Genomic DNA, 19,275 nt, shown 5'->3' with positions numbered 1-19,275 from the left:
GTCCACAGAGGCATCCGGGTTTCTCTGCAGCAGTTCATATGTAGAAATATGCAAAGCCTGAAATGCCTGAATCTGATAAGCTGATCTTGAACAGGGGTGTTGACTCTCAGCAGCCCATGGCAGCTGTGTTCAGTCAGGAGCTGAACGTGTTTGAATGTGTTGTGAGTGCCGATGAGATATTGAGGTAAGATTCTGGCGATGGTGAGCACTGATGTTCCAGTGGGCTGTGTCTTCCTTTGTCTTCTTTTGTGGCAGGCCTACCATTCCGGTTTCACCACAACTGCTAACAATTCCCAATTAGCTTTTTGTACCCATGGTTTCCGGCTGAGGGATGCGTGAGAATGGCCTTTAATAGATCAATGTGGAAACATATAAAACCGCGTTTACATTATTCTGCCCACTGCTCAAACACAATGGCATAAATGCAAGTAATTGAGACAAGTTTTTACAAGGAACATATTCGGACAGCTCTTTTTCCATATCAGTGTCTTAAAGGGACAGTTCCCTGTTTGGGATGTTTGATAGCACTAATAATTAGGCAATATGCATATGTACAGCCTCTAGATGCATATCATCACTATACAAGCTCCTATGGACTTACTTACTGTGAGTGTATTATCCTGCTTTACACATCAAATCCCTTAATGCCCCAATACCTGCGATTTTAAAGTAAAAAGGTCATCAGAAGCCTTTAGAAATATCAAAAATATCCTTCAACATACACAAAATCTGTCTGGGCCAATTGAAAACATATAATATATAAGTGAAAAAAAGTATTCAAAAAATCCAGAAAGTGAACTACCCTTTAATGTGTTTATTTCACCCTTGTTAAATGCTCCCACCTTTTGAGAGAAAATTAATTTGGCTAATATCTTACATGATATAATACTGTAAAAATCCCTAAATAATGGCTCAGAATAATGTTCTGAGCTGGTGTCAGTGGAAGAGGAAAATGTTTTCAAGCTTTGGATGCTTTCTTTTGTTGACATGGTTCATACTGACCTATTCCCCATATATACACTGAAATCACATTCTCTTGCACATTCTTGCTCACTAATACGGTTTGTCCAGCTCAAAAGCGAGCATGTTGAGGAAAAAAAAGCAGAAACCTCTTTGTGTGCCTCCCTTCTGTGTCCTTCTCTCACTTTCCTTCTGTTGTTGACACTCTACCTTTTGCACAAAATAGCCAGGCTTGGCTGTTAGGGGAACAGAAAACAACGACGCATGAATGGCTGGAAGTGTGCTCAGCGTTGGCTAACTACCTCTGAGTGATTCCTCGTGACCCTCCGCGTCTCTTTGAATGGAAGTCACTGTTTGCACCGAAAGATGCAACCCTGAGCTGCCCTGGAGACCAGGAGGAGCTGATTCTCCTCTTTTGCTAAGCAGCAGGAGGAAAGAAAGGCAAGCTTTCAGAGGATGCCGATGGTGACTGTGTCGAAGGGAGACGCCGTTAAGCTATGTGGTCAATTTGGTTTTTGTCTGAGGTATTGCGTTTCTCGCAAGTGCCAGATTTCTCCATGCAAAGGGTATAAGCATGGTTTGCAGGCAGTCAGACTGTGGTCATAAAGGAATGCACATGGTCAGCAACAATTCTTATACTATGTGGGGGGATTGAAATGATGCTCAATTGGTATCAAAGGGAAAGCACCAGATATTATAAAAAAAAAAAAAAAATACACAATTTTTAATAGGTCCTTTTTTGATTCATGAATGATCACTTACATCATCTTTTTGTGATGTGTTAGAATGAGAAGTGAGCTGCTCTCAAATTAGCTATAGATATCCCTTTTTTCCATTGAAGAATTAACCTATATTTGATGCTTGAGTTAATATGACAACACTAACAGAAAATGAGTTAAATCATCATATGATGCTAGACTAATTCGCTCACTAGAGGTGGATTAAAGTAGATTCTAAGATAGGTGTTAAGTTAGCTAGTGCCATCCATCTACAGCCACGGATAGAGCTAACAATGTTAGCATGCAGCCCCTTCCTGTTATTAGCTGATAGGAGAGGAGCCTGGAATGGTCTTCTGTTGCTGTTGCCCAACCACTTCAAGGTTTGATGTGTTGTGTATCCAGAGATGCCCTCCTGCCCACCACTGTTGTAAACAGCTGTTATTTGAGCATTTGTTACCTCTCTGTTACCTTGAATGAGTCTGCCCAATCACCTCTGACTTCCCTCTTAACAAGGGGTTTCAGCCATAGAACTGTTGTTGTGTTTTGTTCATCACACCATCCTCTGTAAACTCTAGAGACTGCAGTGCGTGAAAATTTCAGCCTACTGTTTCTGCATTGCTGCAACCACAATGTCTGGCACCAACAATCATGCCATGGACAAAGTCGCTTAGATCACACCTTGTCCATTCTAATGTTTGGTTGAACAACAACTAAACCTCTTCACCATGTCTGCGTGCTTTATATATTGAGTTGCAGCCATATGGAACAGGCTATTTGTATTAATGAGGTGTAATTTAGGTGTACCTAATAAAGTGGCTGCTGAGTGTATATTTTAATGCAGGTAGTTTGTTTCTTTGTTTTAAATTTGCATTGTGAAAATACACTAATGTGGCATGAGAGAACAAAGGATGATGTGTGTGACAAAAGAAAACAACTCATAAGCACGAACCAATACTCAGTCAGGAAAGGGACAAAAGGCCCCAGACACAGAATAGCAACTTTTGACTGATCACGAAGACGCTATTACAGAAAAAACGTGACACATGTCCAGAGACATGACTAATCATCACCACGCAAATGGAAACTTTGCAGGAATCATTTATTAAATCCAACGATAAGAAGATTCACAACAAGTAATGCTTTGCAGAGTTTCTGGGTACCCGTAATGCTGGTATGGTTTTATGAATAAAGATTCAGAAGCCGTGCTGGCCTAGTTCTATGTACTCATTCATTATGGATTCCTGGGCCATTTCCATTACAGTACCAAGAAAGAGGACTACATAGTGAAAAAAATGCAGCTATTCTTGTAGCCAACATGTGCTTCCAGTACAGCTTTGTGTGTGCATTACATGACAACACAAAACGCATGAATGCATTTACACAAAAATACAGTGGCGGCATGAGAAATGAGAATAAACACACCGCCATTCAGTTGTTGTTCATATACATGTTCAATGGGGTTGTCATTTTTCAGGTTTTGATGGAGAAGTAGAAATTCAGTGATATTTACTCAAATCAAGATGTTCATGACTGTATGACCTTACATATTATTAGATCTTTTATGAGGTTTCTGATAATTAGCCATCAGTACAACAGCCCTTGACATTAATTTGCATGAGCTACCCTGGGTATGGTTCCTGCACAGTAAAATATTCAGTATTTATTCAACTCCTTGATTAAAAACAGTTGGGCTGCACTGTCAAATAAATGTGATGCCACTATGTCAGTGATAGTATACTAAGGACCTGACTTGCTAAGACCTTTAGCATGTGTAAAACCTTTTGGCACACACAAAACTAATAACATAACCAATGATTGGTGCAAAACAAATACCATGAGCCATCATTGGTCATGGTATTGGTTTTGTGTGTGCTAAAAGGTTTGCATATGTAAAGATCATAGTAAATCAGACCCTTAATGTATTCTTTTCAGTTGGATAATGCATAGGGATAGAATTGATGGTACGTCCAGTCAGCGTTTCTTACGTCCATTCATTTGCTTTGTTTTCAAGTAACTTGCATCAGATATTTGCTGCCTTCCCCTTCTCCTATCCTCCATATTAATAAAATGAATGACATGGAACATAAATGCAGCTGAAATACCAAACAGGGTGGGAAATTCCAAAAGAAATAAACCAGCCAGTGTTGTTGAATGTTTACTTCAGAAGTTGGTTTTTAGTAATGACTGGTTCAATATTAAAACCATTATTCTCACTTGTCTTCCTTTATAACAGCTACACAATGCAGGTATCATGTTCTGGATTGTGTGTGGCTTACCCTGCTTGAGTGTAATGCACTCCAAATGTAACAGTAATTGCATCTGGAAAGCAAGGACTGACTCTTATTAAACTATAGTTTGCCAGCTCGAGATTCAGCCAGGAAACACAACGCCTCTTGTTCTTCCCAGATTATTTCTTCTTTTTCTCTTTTTTATTAGATTCATGCATTAGCAATCAATTTACATTAACTTCTCACTCGAGCCTTAAATTGCCCTACCAAGTTTCTCTGGATCTGGAAAATTCCTATGAACTTCCATTTGGCAGTATGTGTGATAGATGTTATATTAAAGATGACTGTGATCATTGAGTATTGAGGGCAACTTGGTTTATGGAACAAGAAGGTAAACCTCAGCTGTTCTGTTGCTCTGGTGTTCATCACTGTTTTGTTTTTTTTCAAACACACTTCTATCCAACATATTTATTGGTAAAATAAAAGTACCATCTCTCCAATCCTTGGAATTGCTCTCCAGCCCCTACCCCTGCCCGCCCCCACAATACATATTATCATTAGTGGAAAAGTTATTTGGTTCCATCAGAGCCAGTTATGGGTGTTAAAGATGCAAACACATGCAAGCCTCACTCATTCTCACCAGCAAGAGCTGGCTTTGTTATTTATTTATTTATTGTTCTGTATCTATGTGAGACATCTCCTAGTCAGTAATAGGCTAACCATAGACACCCTCAAGAGGGCACAAGAATGAAAGTAGCCTATGTTTAATCAACTGAATCAAACTGTGTTAAAAGCGTGAATTAAATACATCACAAATGTTCTATTGTTAGACACATAATTAAATACATACATAATAAATGTGCAATACATGTATTTACACAGATTGTGGGGTGCAGATGAGGCATGCCAACTGCACAAGGTTGAAAAAGAGCTACTCTACACATCAACACCACCTATTCTCTAACCATGGAATCTATGTCAAATCTATGAAAACATATTTATTTACATTACTTGAGAATATGACAGGGAAAGACAGAAAGAAAAGACAGATATTTTGTCTTCAAGGGGATATGTTTTTTAGTTATGTGCAGGCATATGAAAAGATTCCAAAAATATAAATCATAAACAAAACAGTATTTTAATTCCATTATACAACTTTCACTCTCAAAAAATTAAGAATTATTATTATTTTTTTAAACTTCCTGGCGTCCACTCCATCATCGAAATGCCATGCTACGGCTTACTCTTTCAATCTGAGTAATTGTGTATCATTGCTGATCATTGCTGTTTTATTTATGGTCTTGTAATGCACCCCATGAACTTAGTTAGAATTAGAATGAGAACTGAAATTTAGTCATTGTTTTCCATATTTTGTTATTCTTAACGGATATTGGCATGTTTTGGCACTACCCTGTTGTGCGTTCCTGTTCTCACGGTCTATGCATTTCATACGTGAGACGGAAGTCCCACTGAATGGTATTTCCGGTATCCTGATGCGCTACAACATCTCATCATAGACGGCCACAGTGACAACTTCATACAAGCAAATGACGCATTGAATCGTTTTACATTGCAACCACAAAATAACAAGGCTTCACATCACCAGCAAACGACTGCGATGCAGCAGGTTGTCTTCGATAGGCTACCGGTGACAGACCTTCTGTCAAAGAAAGAGTTGATATAGGAAATTGAGTGCCATTAAAAAAAAAATACGGTTCAGGACGACAAATCACTTCCGACTCCCCTACCGGTGGCATAAGAACTGTGCCACCTGAGTACATTTCTCAACGTTAAAAGGGGAGCATTATGGGAGACGGAGTTTTAGCCTCGGTGATTTAAAAACACAAAAGGGGCGTTTTATCCATACAATCATCATCTATAACCGCATTGCCTGGGCAGGGTCGCGGGGGGGTGCTGGAGCCTATCTCACTCACAAGTCCTTAGAAGGTGACGTGTTACGCACAATGGATTTCAGTGATATTGTTACAAACTTCTCAGCTTGAAAATCAAGAAAGAAGAGCTTCAAAATCGGTAGGCTGCCCTTATCTTGTTTCATTTAAACCCTCACCTACTTGGAGTCAGTGTGTCATGTTGTTTAGATTAATAGGCCTATCGGACTACTTTGGGCCTATTAGCAGGTGGGCCGCTGTGTAGACCTGTGTTTATTGCTGCTGTCCACTTTTATTTGGATATGACTCACTGCGGATTCTTATGGTATGCAATATTATTGTGCTGCTGATTATACTGTTGAGTTGCAACTGACTTCACTGTAAAATTGATGCGGTGGACGAACACACACGCGGCTGTAGCCCACACAGTTCGCAGAACCGCCTTCACTCACCTAGTTTGCAGTTCTGTTTCCTTAAGAGTGTCTCAGGGTTAACGTAATCCAATGCGTCAGAAACAGAAGTAGCTTTCTATTGTTGTAATGCTGCGATAAGTACATACACAGCTCGTTCAATTCAAACTATTATTTGTGCTCTGTGTTCATGTTCGGTAGGATATTGCTCCTCTGTCCTGCGCAGTTGTCTGATAACAGCAATAATTTAAGTGCCTTTAGTCTGTAGGCCTAAAAATGACAGTTATGCTAATCTGTGTTAGATTTTTTAAAATGTATTTATTTATCTATGGTGGTGTGAAGTCGTAGCCCCGAGGCCCACTGTCTTATGCTCGCCCGGATACAGAGATTCACTAGCTCTCTTGACTCTCTTCTTCATAACAAGACCATGTCAAACCTAGTCATATGGATGGACCTAACACAATGGTGTGACTTCATAACTCGGCCGACCAATGGTGTAACTTCATCACTCACTCACAGACATTCCGGTTTGTAGGGCTGGCCCCACTGTTGCGGTCCAGCCAATAAAGTAAGCAAGTCAGAATATTTTGTTATACAAAAAAAGTAGCTAAGTCCTTCATAAATTGACATCTGTGCTTGTCTACATTTTCCATGAATGTGGAAACTTGGCTGTAGTCTGCATTTCTGCTGTAATGTAAAAAGGGAGATATTGGCATCAGACATAATCGACAGTCAGACATAATCGACAGTCAAGTATTGGTCATTGATATCATTCACATAAATCCCATCCCTATTTTAAAGATATCACATCCTGCAAACATACAAATGTTTTACATAGCCTGCATTTTTCCATACCGTGTATGTGAAAAACTGCGAGAAACTCAGATTAAGTAATCTTGCCTCAGCATGCAACAGCAGTGCCCACAGCTGGGACTCAAACTAATGAACATCTGGTTAAATGTCTGGTGCCAAAAGCTGTACAATTAAGCAACTGCTCGAATCCCCATGATTAGGCCTACTACTTTTGCACTTATATTTATTGAAGATTAGGGGGACCACAACATGTTCCTTTTTAAAAATGTCCATAATAGGTTTTGTGTGCATTAGAACTGTGTGTTGTTTGGATGCTTCCTCCCATTCTTTCTTTGATCTGTTTTGGTCTACAAAACGATATGGGTGTGCCTGTTTTTCAGTTTTAAGGGTCTAATTCCCATAGCACTATGCCACACTGCTCATAATTGCACACTAATTGTGCTTGTAGTACAATTTCTAAAATTACTTGCTCATTGAAGATACAGAGCTCAATCAGATACTTAATCAAGGAAAATATTAATTGAGATCTGCCCTATGACCTCATAGCAAACTGGTTGTAGATCCAAATGGTAATGATATGTTAAAAGGGGAAATTCATGATTTCCAATTCCCCATTGCATTTTATTTGGAAGAAAGACTGCCTGGTGTGAACCTTTTTTAATGCTTTGGAAAAGGGAGATCACTGCTAAGTAACTTTGCTATCATTATATCATGCTTTAATTTGCCATCATGCACTTACAGTAACCATATTACAAATATCTTGTGAGCAAAATAGCCTACATGGACTTGGAACATGGATTTCATTTTTCTCTATGAAAGTTGAGTTTCCATGTTTAATTGCCTCGGGGGTTGTCAAACATTCACCACTGTGACCTGAAGAATGGTCTGTCCTTTTCAAAGAAAAACTTGTGAAGTTTTACACCTGATTTTCTGTGGCATAAAGTAGATAAACATTATGATTCATCGACTATTAAAAGAGTTGTGGAATGCTCAAAAGAAACTTTAATCACCTCATATGGTTACGTTTTAATATGAGGGTTTCACAAACAACAAATTATATCTTTGTAAACTGCATAAATAAAACCTATTCAAAGTTATGTAGACCTAACAGAGCTAGGTACTAGCCTAATTACTGGATTTTGTGCTATTTTGAGCCTTTGCTAATTGGTTACAAACAAACATCATAAAGTTGTGTGTTTTTGGTTTGCTTGTTTTTTCCCCCCAGCTAACTACAACTTAACTAGTTTAAAACATTATAAAAAATTTAAAAACATCCTTAGCAAATGGTTTTGCACATGTTCTAGCTCATTTTGTCTCTTTGATCTATTTTTCTCACATTTAATTTTCCTGCAGGGTGGTAGTTGGTTTATTTTCAGAATCATCCCTCTCTACAACTCTCCCAAGTATACCTACATTACTCTTCATTTACGTTGAGATATCAGTCCTTCCAAAACAAAACATCTTTCAAGTGGTTATATTGTGTAATTTGTGTATTAAAGCAGGCAAGTGCCTGAGGTCCAATGAATCCCTCACACAAGTAGTCCCAACACTCACACATTTCTTACATACACACACATGCATAAACACACACTATACTGTGTTTCACTCAATTTTAGATTCTTATTCTTAATAATTGTCTTTTGTTTTAGAATTACCTATAATATTTAGCTTTGAGACATACCAATGTTTCACATAGTCACTTTGTTTGTTAGTTACAGTATTTTATCATCTAAATGAGCAACCCAGCCCAAATAATACACCCAGTAACAACATCAGCCAATCCCAGATGAGCAATCCACCACATTACACTCAGTAACAACATCAGCAAATCACCAACTCACCCTGCTACTTTACCCAGTACCAAAATCAGCCAATCCCAAATAAGCAATCCACCACATTACACTCAGTAACAACATCAGCAAATCACCAACTCACCCTGCTACTTTACCCAGTACCAAAATCAGCCAATCCCAGGTGAGCAACCCACTCTTTATCCTGCCCTGCACCAAAATACAATAAAAAAACTGCACACTTTAGTAAGGAGCTTCTGCCATAAGTAATGCACTTTGGTTGAAGTATGACTAACATTGTCAGCAAATAATTATAATTGTGTGATCAGGAAACCTCAGAGAAAATATTATCAAGTTGGAAGATATTATGCTGAAATGGCCTGGGGGAAATGGTGCAATGAAAATTAAGGCTGGTGAAGAGAGAATAGCATTTATGCACATATCACTACTGGACATAACTATTAACATATGATGAAATCATAAAAAATCCAAAAAAATCCAGTCATATTTAACTACATAGAATAAAAATTACTTGTGTCTGTGTTGTATTGCCTAGGTAGCACCAAGGATAAGCCTTCCACTTTAACCAGATAGAGACAAACTAGCCCTTTTTTCTTCCATATCACAAATGGTGTATGCTGAATATGGTGAATTATTTTCTGAAGTACGTTGTTAGCCAAAGAGGTAGAGGTGCTGGCCCCCTGTGTTTTTCTCTAGTCTAATTCTGATCTGTATGATGAACTCAGTGTGATTGCTGCAGTTGGCCTCAAGCTGAGTGTATTCAGTGTTCTGGTACTTCACTGGCACCTGGTGCATACATGTAAAATATTAGAATTGTAGAAGAGGTGGATAAGACAAGAGGTGGTAGTTTACTTTCTTAAATCTTCACTTCACTTAATTGGCGTGTGATGTAATTGTTTTGTTTTTTTAACACAGAAAAAATGTACTGTCAGCATTTCATAACTAAACTTACTTAGGCTAGAAAACATGCTTCAAAACTCTTTTTTACTAAACCAAAATGCTATGCTGGTAAATGCAAAAGGAAGGTTATTTTTATCTATCTAACTGTCCACATGTCCGTCCGTCCGTCTATCTATATGTTTATTTTTGAAAACTTTTTTGACATGAGGTTTTTGTGAAAAATTGATAAACATGATAAGAGCATGATGATATTACCAATACTGTAATCATCCTAAGGATAACTGAAAAGTCTGTACACCACTAATATACTTTCCTGCAATCAATTGCTTTAAATACTACAAGCATACATAGCTTCCCTCTACAGGCAGGCTAATTAAAGGTCTGTTGTGGACTGCATGCCAAAAGAGACTCTTGTCTGACTGTTATGAAAGCTGTGCAATCCATTAAATAGGCTACATTGGTGAAATCATATTGCTGTCCCGTGCAAATCCTTGGTAACAAATAAAGACTCAATGCTTCACTGGCCTTAACGTCCTGCTGAAATGTTGCCATTTTGATTGAATTAAGATGCCTTCTTTTGGTGTTAAATTGAATCTTGCTGTAATATAATAATTTATTACAGAAAATAAAGAAAGGTATGCATAAAATAAACCCATAAAAAGCAGCAAAACCAGAGAAGTAATTTTTCTGTTAAACATAATGCAGAAAACTGAGATTTATGCTTGATCTTTTTATTATTTTATATGAAATATAATAGACCAGTGTTGTTATTTATCAAATTCTATGTTCTGAACTGTTCGTATGTGGAATTATGCAACAAATGCAGATTTACACCCCTCTGGCTTATCTCATTTGTTTGGTGCAGGATGTATGGGGGATAATGAGCAAGATGTCGCTCCTTTTAAACAAGCTTAATACAGCACTGAATGCTGTTATCTGTCTGGCCCTGTTTGAACTCCCTGTCCTCCTCCTTCTGCTGCCGTAGCTTGATGAGAATCGCTTCCAAGTTCCTTACACCGATTTGGCTCCGCAGCTGGGCAAGCTACCCACAGCTGTGTCCGTGGTTCTGGTCCACTTCTCTCTTGGAGAGCGAGAGGGTGTTCTTTCATCTCCTCAGTTTTTCCGAGGTTAAGGACAACCAAGTACTCTCGACTAGAGCTCAGCCAATCGGAGACCCGCGGACACGAGCGGTGTAAGACGCGCATAGATTACGAATACAAAATAAGCAATAATGGTTTTTCACTTTCCATTAGCAAAAGACTGAGAATTCTAAATTGTTTTCTAAATTTTGCCTGCTGACACAAACGCCTTTTCAAATGGATTTCAGAATTTTGAATACCACATTTAGAAATAAGGCTGTTATTTTGTCTGGGTCATTTTTCATAAAGGTATAAGTGCCATCTAGTGTTCAGTGTATGAAACTACCAAAATACTAAATGTTCTGCCTGATGACTTTAGCTTTTCAAGGTTTAAACAATGTTCTAGGTCAGGGGTAGGCAGCCCTGATCCTGGAGTGCCAAAGATGCTCCTGGTTTTTGCTCCATCCAAACCAATAACTGCAAAATTCAGGTTCTGGATATTCTTCTCAGGCTCTAGCTTGGATGGAAGGAAAACCAGAAACATCACTGGCACATCAGGACCAGGGTTGTCTGCTGCTGTTCTAGGTCAATGAGTCGCAATGGTAAGACTTGTCTATGGTGGTCGCCATAGGAATCCCCATGGGTTCTCCTATGATTTAGCCCTGTTAACCTAGCAGTTCCTTTTGGTCTAGAGACAATAAATCTAAGTGGTTGTCCACTCTGTGTGACTGCATTATTATTCTTAGTTTTCTTGTAGGACATTATGCCCCCGACAATCATGTGTTTAAAATGTTGACCAATGTGGGCAGATTTCTTGTTGTGAAAATGGCAGCAATATTGCTTTATTTTAGCATGCCGTAGCTACAGTTTTTCAAACATACCTCACAGCTTTCTGGTATGTTTCTATTTAAATATTAGGCCCTGAATCTGATTTCCTCAGAAACCAGAGGAATTTCCATAGCCATGTTTCCATTGGTCAGTTTCCAGTATTTTTAAAAATCAGGATGTAAAAGGCTTTTGCTTACATCTTGCTAATAAGCACAGGGTCATCCACACCTCATGAATAATTCTAGACAGAAAATAAACAAACTGTTACCCCCTCAGCTGCATACTGCACACACGATCAGCGTCTTTTACAACCTTTTTGGTGTGGTCTCTCCCAAAAAGGAAACTCAAGTAGCCAAGCATCAGCATCATTGTGTGCTCCCTCACATGTGTGAACAAGCACAAATATTCTGTGTGAAGTAGCCTATATGTATTTTATGCTATACTGAAAACAGTGGCATTAACTGCCAGTCAGTCTCAAATTATCTATCACCTCATGAGCAACAATTTTGTAGAAATGGAGATCTAATATATTGACATTCTTGATTTCTCATTTTTGTGACTATGTAAGGCTAAGGCTGATATTATGATATTTTAGCATTTAACAACTTATACCAGTGATATCACAAGGCTGAACACTTATTGGTATAAGAGTGTGTTACTTGAAATATATGTTGTAATTTGTATTGAGGCGATATGTTGACAGATGATAGAAAATATTAACTATTGCTGTTTTTGTCTCAGTGGGATGTAGGCTATATGAAGAGTGAACTGTGGAGAGAATGCATTAAAACTCTGATGCATGCATTCTTAGACATGTAGCCCTGATATGTCACATGCATAATTATGGCAGCATGTTGTCCCAGTGCAGGAAGGATCTGGATTGGATGCCGATCCTGCAAAACCAGTAGGCTATAGCCTACATCAGGGCCCGCATTCATACAGTGTCTACAACTAGCAATGCTGACCTGGGATTACATTATCTCATATCTCTTAATGAATATGTGTCTGATATTTAGAGGGAAAAACTGACCAAGATCTGTATTTATACTCCATGACACTGTATGTATATGAGCCCTGGTCTCAGTTTCTTCCAATGCCCTCTGGACAGAGCGGACACTATTACCGGCTCTCCGAAAGACATTTTTAAAACATGAATGTGGCTCTGGAATCTCTAGGAAGTGATTAGAATCACTAGAATCTCAAGTCATCATTTCCAGACCACCCATGGAGTTCTCAGTTACCCTGGTGAAAAATACAGACTTAGCCCTTTTATTTGAAGCAATTGGACTGAATAAATATGAAAATTAACTGCACTGTAAATAGTCATGAAATATTAATATGGAATACAGCTAAATAAACTTCCCATAAATTATTATTCTTCCTCAAAAAAAAAGACAAGAAACATAAAGCACAAAGAACCAAAGTTCAGACTTCATGTGCAAAGAAGCAAATTTCATTTGTACTCATTAAATCCCCAGAGTTTGAGTCTTTATTTTGCCTGAGAAAACTGGGACAACTCTATAGTTCTGAGACGACGCAGTGAATAAAGATCTAACGGCTTTCGCTATGTTATGTTTCATCATGTAGCAATTGTCCCCCTGAGATATAGAGTCCAGGTGGTGACCGTTGCTGGCAACCCTTGTAATCGGTCCATTGTTGCCTTTCCAGCTAGCCAAGCCAGCATTCTTGATAATGATGTGTGGGGCTTTTCAGAAAGGACTGGCTGGAGGCGGGCAAGGCCTATTGCGATAAGCCTTGAAAGATGTTCTCTGGAGGAACAACAGAGAAAAGCACATTAATACAGAGGCATGGAGGTTGAGAGAGAAAGAGAGAGGAAAAAATAGAGACAGAGAGGGGTGAGAGAGTAAGAGGGGGATAGAACAAATGAGATATAGGCCTACTCATATTATAGGCTATCTGAATACGTGTTGTCCTCTTGAAGATGCTTGAAAGGGCTCTGTGCATTTTAACTGTGTGTTGACCGGATTTGTTAAGTTGCACAAATTCAAATATTTGTTCACAAATGGATACTTGAATGCAATTTGACATTTCATACTTCATCCTATTCATTGTGATAATTGATAATGGTTGCTATTGCTTTAAATCACATCACTGAAAGAAAGGTCCTATCCATTTTATATGATTGGCTAAGCCCAAATGTATGCAATTTATAACAACCACATCTTGATTCCAGTAAATGACTACTGTGAATACTACAATAGCAGTGCATATATTTAGAGAAATATCAGAAGAGGATTTTCGTATTTTAGCTTTAGCATGTGATTTTGAATTCAGCACGGGGCAGTATTGCTGTTAATTGGAGTGGGAGCTCCCAGGCTATGTAACATCTGTGCAGTGCTGGCATTCCAATTTTCTCTGCTAACTGTCAGACTCACTGGTCCTCCAAAAGAGTCCCATAAAACACTGGAGGGCTTTACAAAGAGAAACACCTATAACACAATTGTTCTAGGAATAGATATCCATATTTCAATATTGAGTCATTGTATGTCATTATCTGTATAAAAAGATCAAATGGTCTCAAGAATGCAATTGGAACCACACATAATAGCATGCCCAATGCTGTCATGAGCATAACATACCACCTGTCATAACCAGTCACAACAGAATATCACAGCTTATGACAAGTGGCATAACATTTACATAATGTATGTCATGGTAATTCACTATTTGCGGTTAATGCATTCCATTAAATGTGTGACATGCATTATGATATTATGACGTGTTATACGTGCAATTATGCTGTCATGGTTGTTTATGACAGGTGGTGTGTCAAACTTGTAATAAGATCAAATTGTCTTCTGACAAACTGAGGCCAGCTTTGAGAGCTGCTACCTTGGTAACACATTTAAAGGAGGTGTGCCTGTGAAGACGCCCTCAGGAGCAGACTCAGCCACGAGGATGCAGAACTACAGAGCCAGCCCCAGCTCAGTCATCCATCGCCCTGGTGACAGCAGGAGAAGGAGGGGCATCGACCACGAGGCACACTCCTCTCCTGCATGCCTGCTCAATGCTAGGCTCCTATGGGTGGAAGCAGAGAACTGACGGTGACATCAAACCCTACATGCCAGCCAGATCCCTCCGTTCTGCTACCTCAGGACGCCTGGCACCTCCCCCTCTTCGCACCTGCGCTTCCAGAACACGTCTCCTGTCTGTTCTGGCCCCACGATGGTGGAATGACCTCCCCGTGGAGGTCAGAACAGCTGAGACACTGACCCATTTCAAGCAACGACTGAAGACTCACCTCTTCAGGCTGCACCTCTCCCCATCCCTCCCTACCTCCCTGTAATCTCTTAAATGACTGTATGCTTAGGGTTGTAACTTGGTAGCTGTTTCGTAGGTGACTTAGTTAATGCACCTGTCTTAACTACTGCTTGTATTTTTCCATAGACTGTGTTGTTGCTGTTCTCGTTTGTGTTAGTGTTAATCAGTTTAACCTTCAGGGTCCAAGTTGAACTATGCGGTTGCAGGGTTTCCCCCAGAAAAGTTGTTAGGCCCGGTGGCAAGTATCTTTTGACAGGGCCCGGCGCGGGCCGGTGTCCAAGTGTCTTTTTTGACAGGGGTCCAGCGCGGGCCAGCGACAGACTGATGGCAGCATTAAGGTAGGGTCCTATAGTTTCTGTGATAACAGAATGACAGACGGAATTGCGGAATTGAGAATTTGAATGTTTCAGTTAACTTGTAAACAGCAGCTTCAAAACTTTAGCCTTGACTGCTGCTTCCAATTCCTGCCTCTCACCCAGTGCACGCTGGGATAGGTTCCAGCACCCCGCGCGACCCTGCCCAGGATAAGCGGGTATAGATAATGGACAGGTTGATGGATGCTGCTTCCAGACAAAGTCTCATATGATCTGAATCAGCGAAGTCCTATGTTAGTAGTTGGCCCCAGAATCTAGACTGACCATCTTTACGTGTTCCGAGAGCTCAGAGGGTCTCTTGCTGCCATCCCCATTGTCTACAGGACGCATGGATCATAACAGCACCAAAGGAATTCTTTAGTTTCTTTAACATTACCATTTTGTCCCAAATTATATTTTGTTTCAGTTTAAATCCGAATATTTGGTGCTGAATTTTAAAGAATCAAAATTTGAATCGCTAAGGAAACATCTCTCAATTTTTATTCATAATTAATCCCATTTTTAATATCTTATTTCATCTGTCTATTTGACTGATGAACATCTCTACTATGACCTCACTAAATGAGTACTGAACTGCAAGTTTGTGACCCATATCTTCCACACACTCATGACAGTGTTGGCTTTATGGCTTTGCCTATAGCCTAACCAGGCATTCATTTTAGTCCCACTAGATCGCCTCTGCACGAATGTAGAACATCACAAATTTCAAAGACACTGTCCAGTTGTTTAATGAGTGATTCAGAAGTTCAGAGACGTGGGTCATGTTCAGCTGTTGCAAAGGGGAAAACCTCTGCAAACTCTGAATGGTTTGTCAGATTCATTGCCATTTCAGAGAGAGGATCGCCATCTAGTGGGTGTTCTGGTTGAATTAGTAATTTTCAGAATTTAGCAATGTGTTGCAGTTCTACTGAACAAAAATGAACCCCATGGACAACAGTTATCTTATGCATTCACATTTAAGAACATGGATCCTGTTCAGGCATGCTAAATGAACTGTTGAAGGCTTTTTCAGACTGCATAAATAATCAACACTTTTCTGCTTTAAAGAAAACAAGTACTTATTTCATACAACCTCAGTTTTCAGTTTCTTAATGTTATCACGGTGCTCATACATTTGTATTATCTGTAGTGAAAACCAGGTGAAATCTGTCATTTGGCCATAGAACTGTTGTATGTAGTGGCATTTCTGCTGCCAGTTTAATTGTGGCTGAACTTAAAGCATCCTACAGGTATTGAAAACATTATGTATGCTTTCTGTTAGTTGTCAACTGCCAACCCCAAGGTAGGCATTCAGGATGAAGGACTGAGAGTGTTATCATCACATGTGATCCTGCTGTTGCCACTCATTGACTCTAAGATAAAAGCTGTCCTAGTAAAGAAGCAAATAGTGCTAAAAACATTTGGAAGAAAACTATATGTCTGTGGTCAAGGTGTGTGTGTCTCCACTAGGTGGAGGACTTTGTCCATTCTGATTCTTTACTTTAAATTACCACGTTCTGCATAACCCTGTGAGCTTTGAGTGCAGTATTTTTATTACAGCTTTAATAAGTTAGATTGTTTTATCTAACATTTATTTATATATGTACAAAAATGTTTACATTAGTGTGAATTTATGTAAAATTATGTGCATAAACAAATGTACACATGCAAATATTATCTGGCAAACACTAAACACTAAAAATGTAAGAAATATAAAAGTAAAATATACTGTGCATTTTCTGTGGATGTAATCTGGTTCTGTGGCAAAACTAGAAAGGTAATAAAATATATTAATTTAATACAATATTAAGACGATAATGAATAAATTGAAGCTAACACAGAGAGAGTTGATGGTGCAATTTAGAGACATAGACACAATCAATGTACTGTGAATGTAATGAATGCTTTGCAGCCCTTATGGGCTAATCATCGTGAGATGGACGACACTTAAATGAAAAATATCAATCAATCCATGAACTGATCGATCAATCAATCAATCAATCATATATAACTTAATTTATTTGTCATACAAAATCAGGATACATGAAAGAGCTCAATGGGTGAACTTTCCCTTGAACTTTTAAATGTTTATCCAGGGCAACGTGCCAAGTTTACATATTTTACAACATACATTTACTCAATGCAAATATTTAGTAAAATAGTATGCAAGAGAAATTAAACATAGGTATACATTTTGGCCTTAGGTTTACAGTCATATTAGAACACATATCACGTTGAAACATTATTTCTTGGGATTAATGTGGATACTTGAATGTGAGAAAATACATGTTACAATAAAGGTATTTCATGCTTTGGATGTCCATTTAAATAATTTTTCTGATCAGCTCAGGCAAAAATCTCTCCTCAAAACTATAGAGTCAGTGCCACACCTGGGATTCAAATAGGCAAGTTAAAAGTCCAGGTTTGTGAACTGTGCATTACACATGAATACATACTGTGTTTCCCTAATACATGAGTGCCCAATCCTGGAGATCTACTGTCCTGTGGGTTTTCAGCAGTGCAACAATATCTTTAGCTTTTGAATAAGGTGTGCTTTGTTGGGTTGGAGTGAAAACGTACAGGATGGTAGATCTCCAGGAACAGGGTTGGTCTCCTCTGCCCTAAAACATTAAAGGAATAAATTGTTTCACCATTGGTTGTTTGGTAAAAAATTTAGACATCTGTCCCTGAAGGACTCCTGGACTGAGCATGAACTGGCAAAGAACAGAAAGAGAAGGTGATCTCTGAAAATTTCTGAAGGTCCAACACCCTGCACAATCAATGTATTTAATTGCCGGTATGGCTGCTTCCTCCTTCTTGCTTTGCTTTAACGCGTTTCCTGTTGTGGCTGGGCACTCTTCCTGATTTCCCATGGATCTACTGTTAATGGTGACTGAGAGTTTGGCCATGAAATGCCCTCCCGAGTAATCAAGCCTCAATAGGTGGGCAATGGAGGGGCAGGATAGGGGTCACGGGGCAAACAATTGCCTATTTCCAAAAACTCCCCATACAATTATTTTTCTACTCAGCCTCAGGTTGATAACCAGCACTGAATCATCCAGTTATTGGCCCTGGACCCAAATACATTCTTAAGCAACGGTAATAAGCAATGATTTGTTTTGAATACAACTTGAGGCTATTTCCTGAAGGACAGAGGGAGAGACATGAACAGGCCAAGAACAGGCATTATTTAATGCTAAGTGAGCTGGGAGCTACTGCATCTGAGCAATTGTAGTTTATTTTAGCATAGCCCCTGGAAATAAGCCTCGTTCATGCTGATTATCCATTGTGTAGCCAGTAGCTGATCGGCAATCCCTGCTCAGTCTTCTGGAGTAATTTATGTACACTCCATATGATCCATGTACAATCTTGTGAATGCTGTCGAATAGAATGGTTTGAACAGCATGGTCACAGCCACAGTGATTTTAACATGGACATTATGAAATTTCAAGGGTTTCATCTGCAACCTAACTTGGCATTATTTCAGAAGGAAATATACATGTCACGGTTTATACCAGTAGTTTAAGGTAGACTGATCATAGCAGTGTGTTAAACACGATATGTTGCCATTTGACCTTAAAATGTTCATTGAGTAAATTACTTTTTCATTAATTAAGCTTTTTACTTATTCCTTAAAAATAGTAATGAGACTTATTTTGTTTTTCATGCAACTAGACTCACCCTAATATCAAATATATAAGTTTCCGAATAGGTACCCTCCCTCCCTCTTTTCCTGTGAGATTTTCCATATTTCCAGACTGGCTGACTAACAGAAATGTTTTTTTATCAGGCCATTCAGCTTTGACCTCTTTCGCCGTCTGTTCACACCAGTACAGATGGACTAGGCATCAGATCAGCAGATGCCTTTGTTTCAGCCAGCACTGGATTATAAAATTCCATTTTTTTAAAAGTAGAAAAGTGTTTTGTTTCTGTTGCTTATTAATCCCCTTACACATGCACGCATGCAAACTGCATATAATTGCTTACGTCTACACAACAAACA

The 19,275-nt window shown here is 39.0% G+C and overlaps 1 long non-coding RNA gene across 1 annotated transcript in view; it reads left to right on the top strand.

Moving 5' to 3' along the window:
* The first annotated feature begins 5,624 nt into the window (after positions 1 to 5,624).
* Positions 5,625 to 19,275, top strand: part of LOC118223426 — a 96,464-nt gene continuing 82,813 nt past the window's right edge. The window contains exon 1 of the long non-coding RNA XR_004764437.1: positions 5,625 to 5,938. This is a non-coding gene — a long non-coding RNA (uncharacterized LOC118223426). The remainder of the gene's footprint in view (positions 5,939 to 19,275) is intronic.

The sequence above is a fragment of the Anguilla anguilla genome, chromosome 3 (assembly GCF_013347855.1).
Source record: "Anguilla anguilla isolate fAngAng1 chromosome 3, fAngAng1.pri, whole genome shotgun sequence".
In the NCBI taxonomy this organism is placed as follows: Eukaryota; Metazoa; Chordata; class Actinopteri; order Anguilliformes; family Anguillidae; genus Anguilla; species Anguilla anguilla.
The sequence above is the reverse complement of the archived record's forward strand: the minus strand, read 5'-3'. Positions and strand labels throughout refer to the sequence as shown.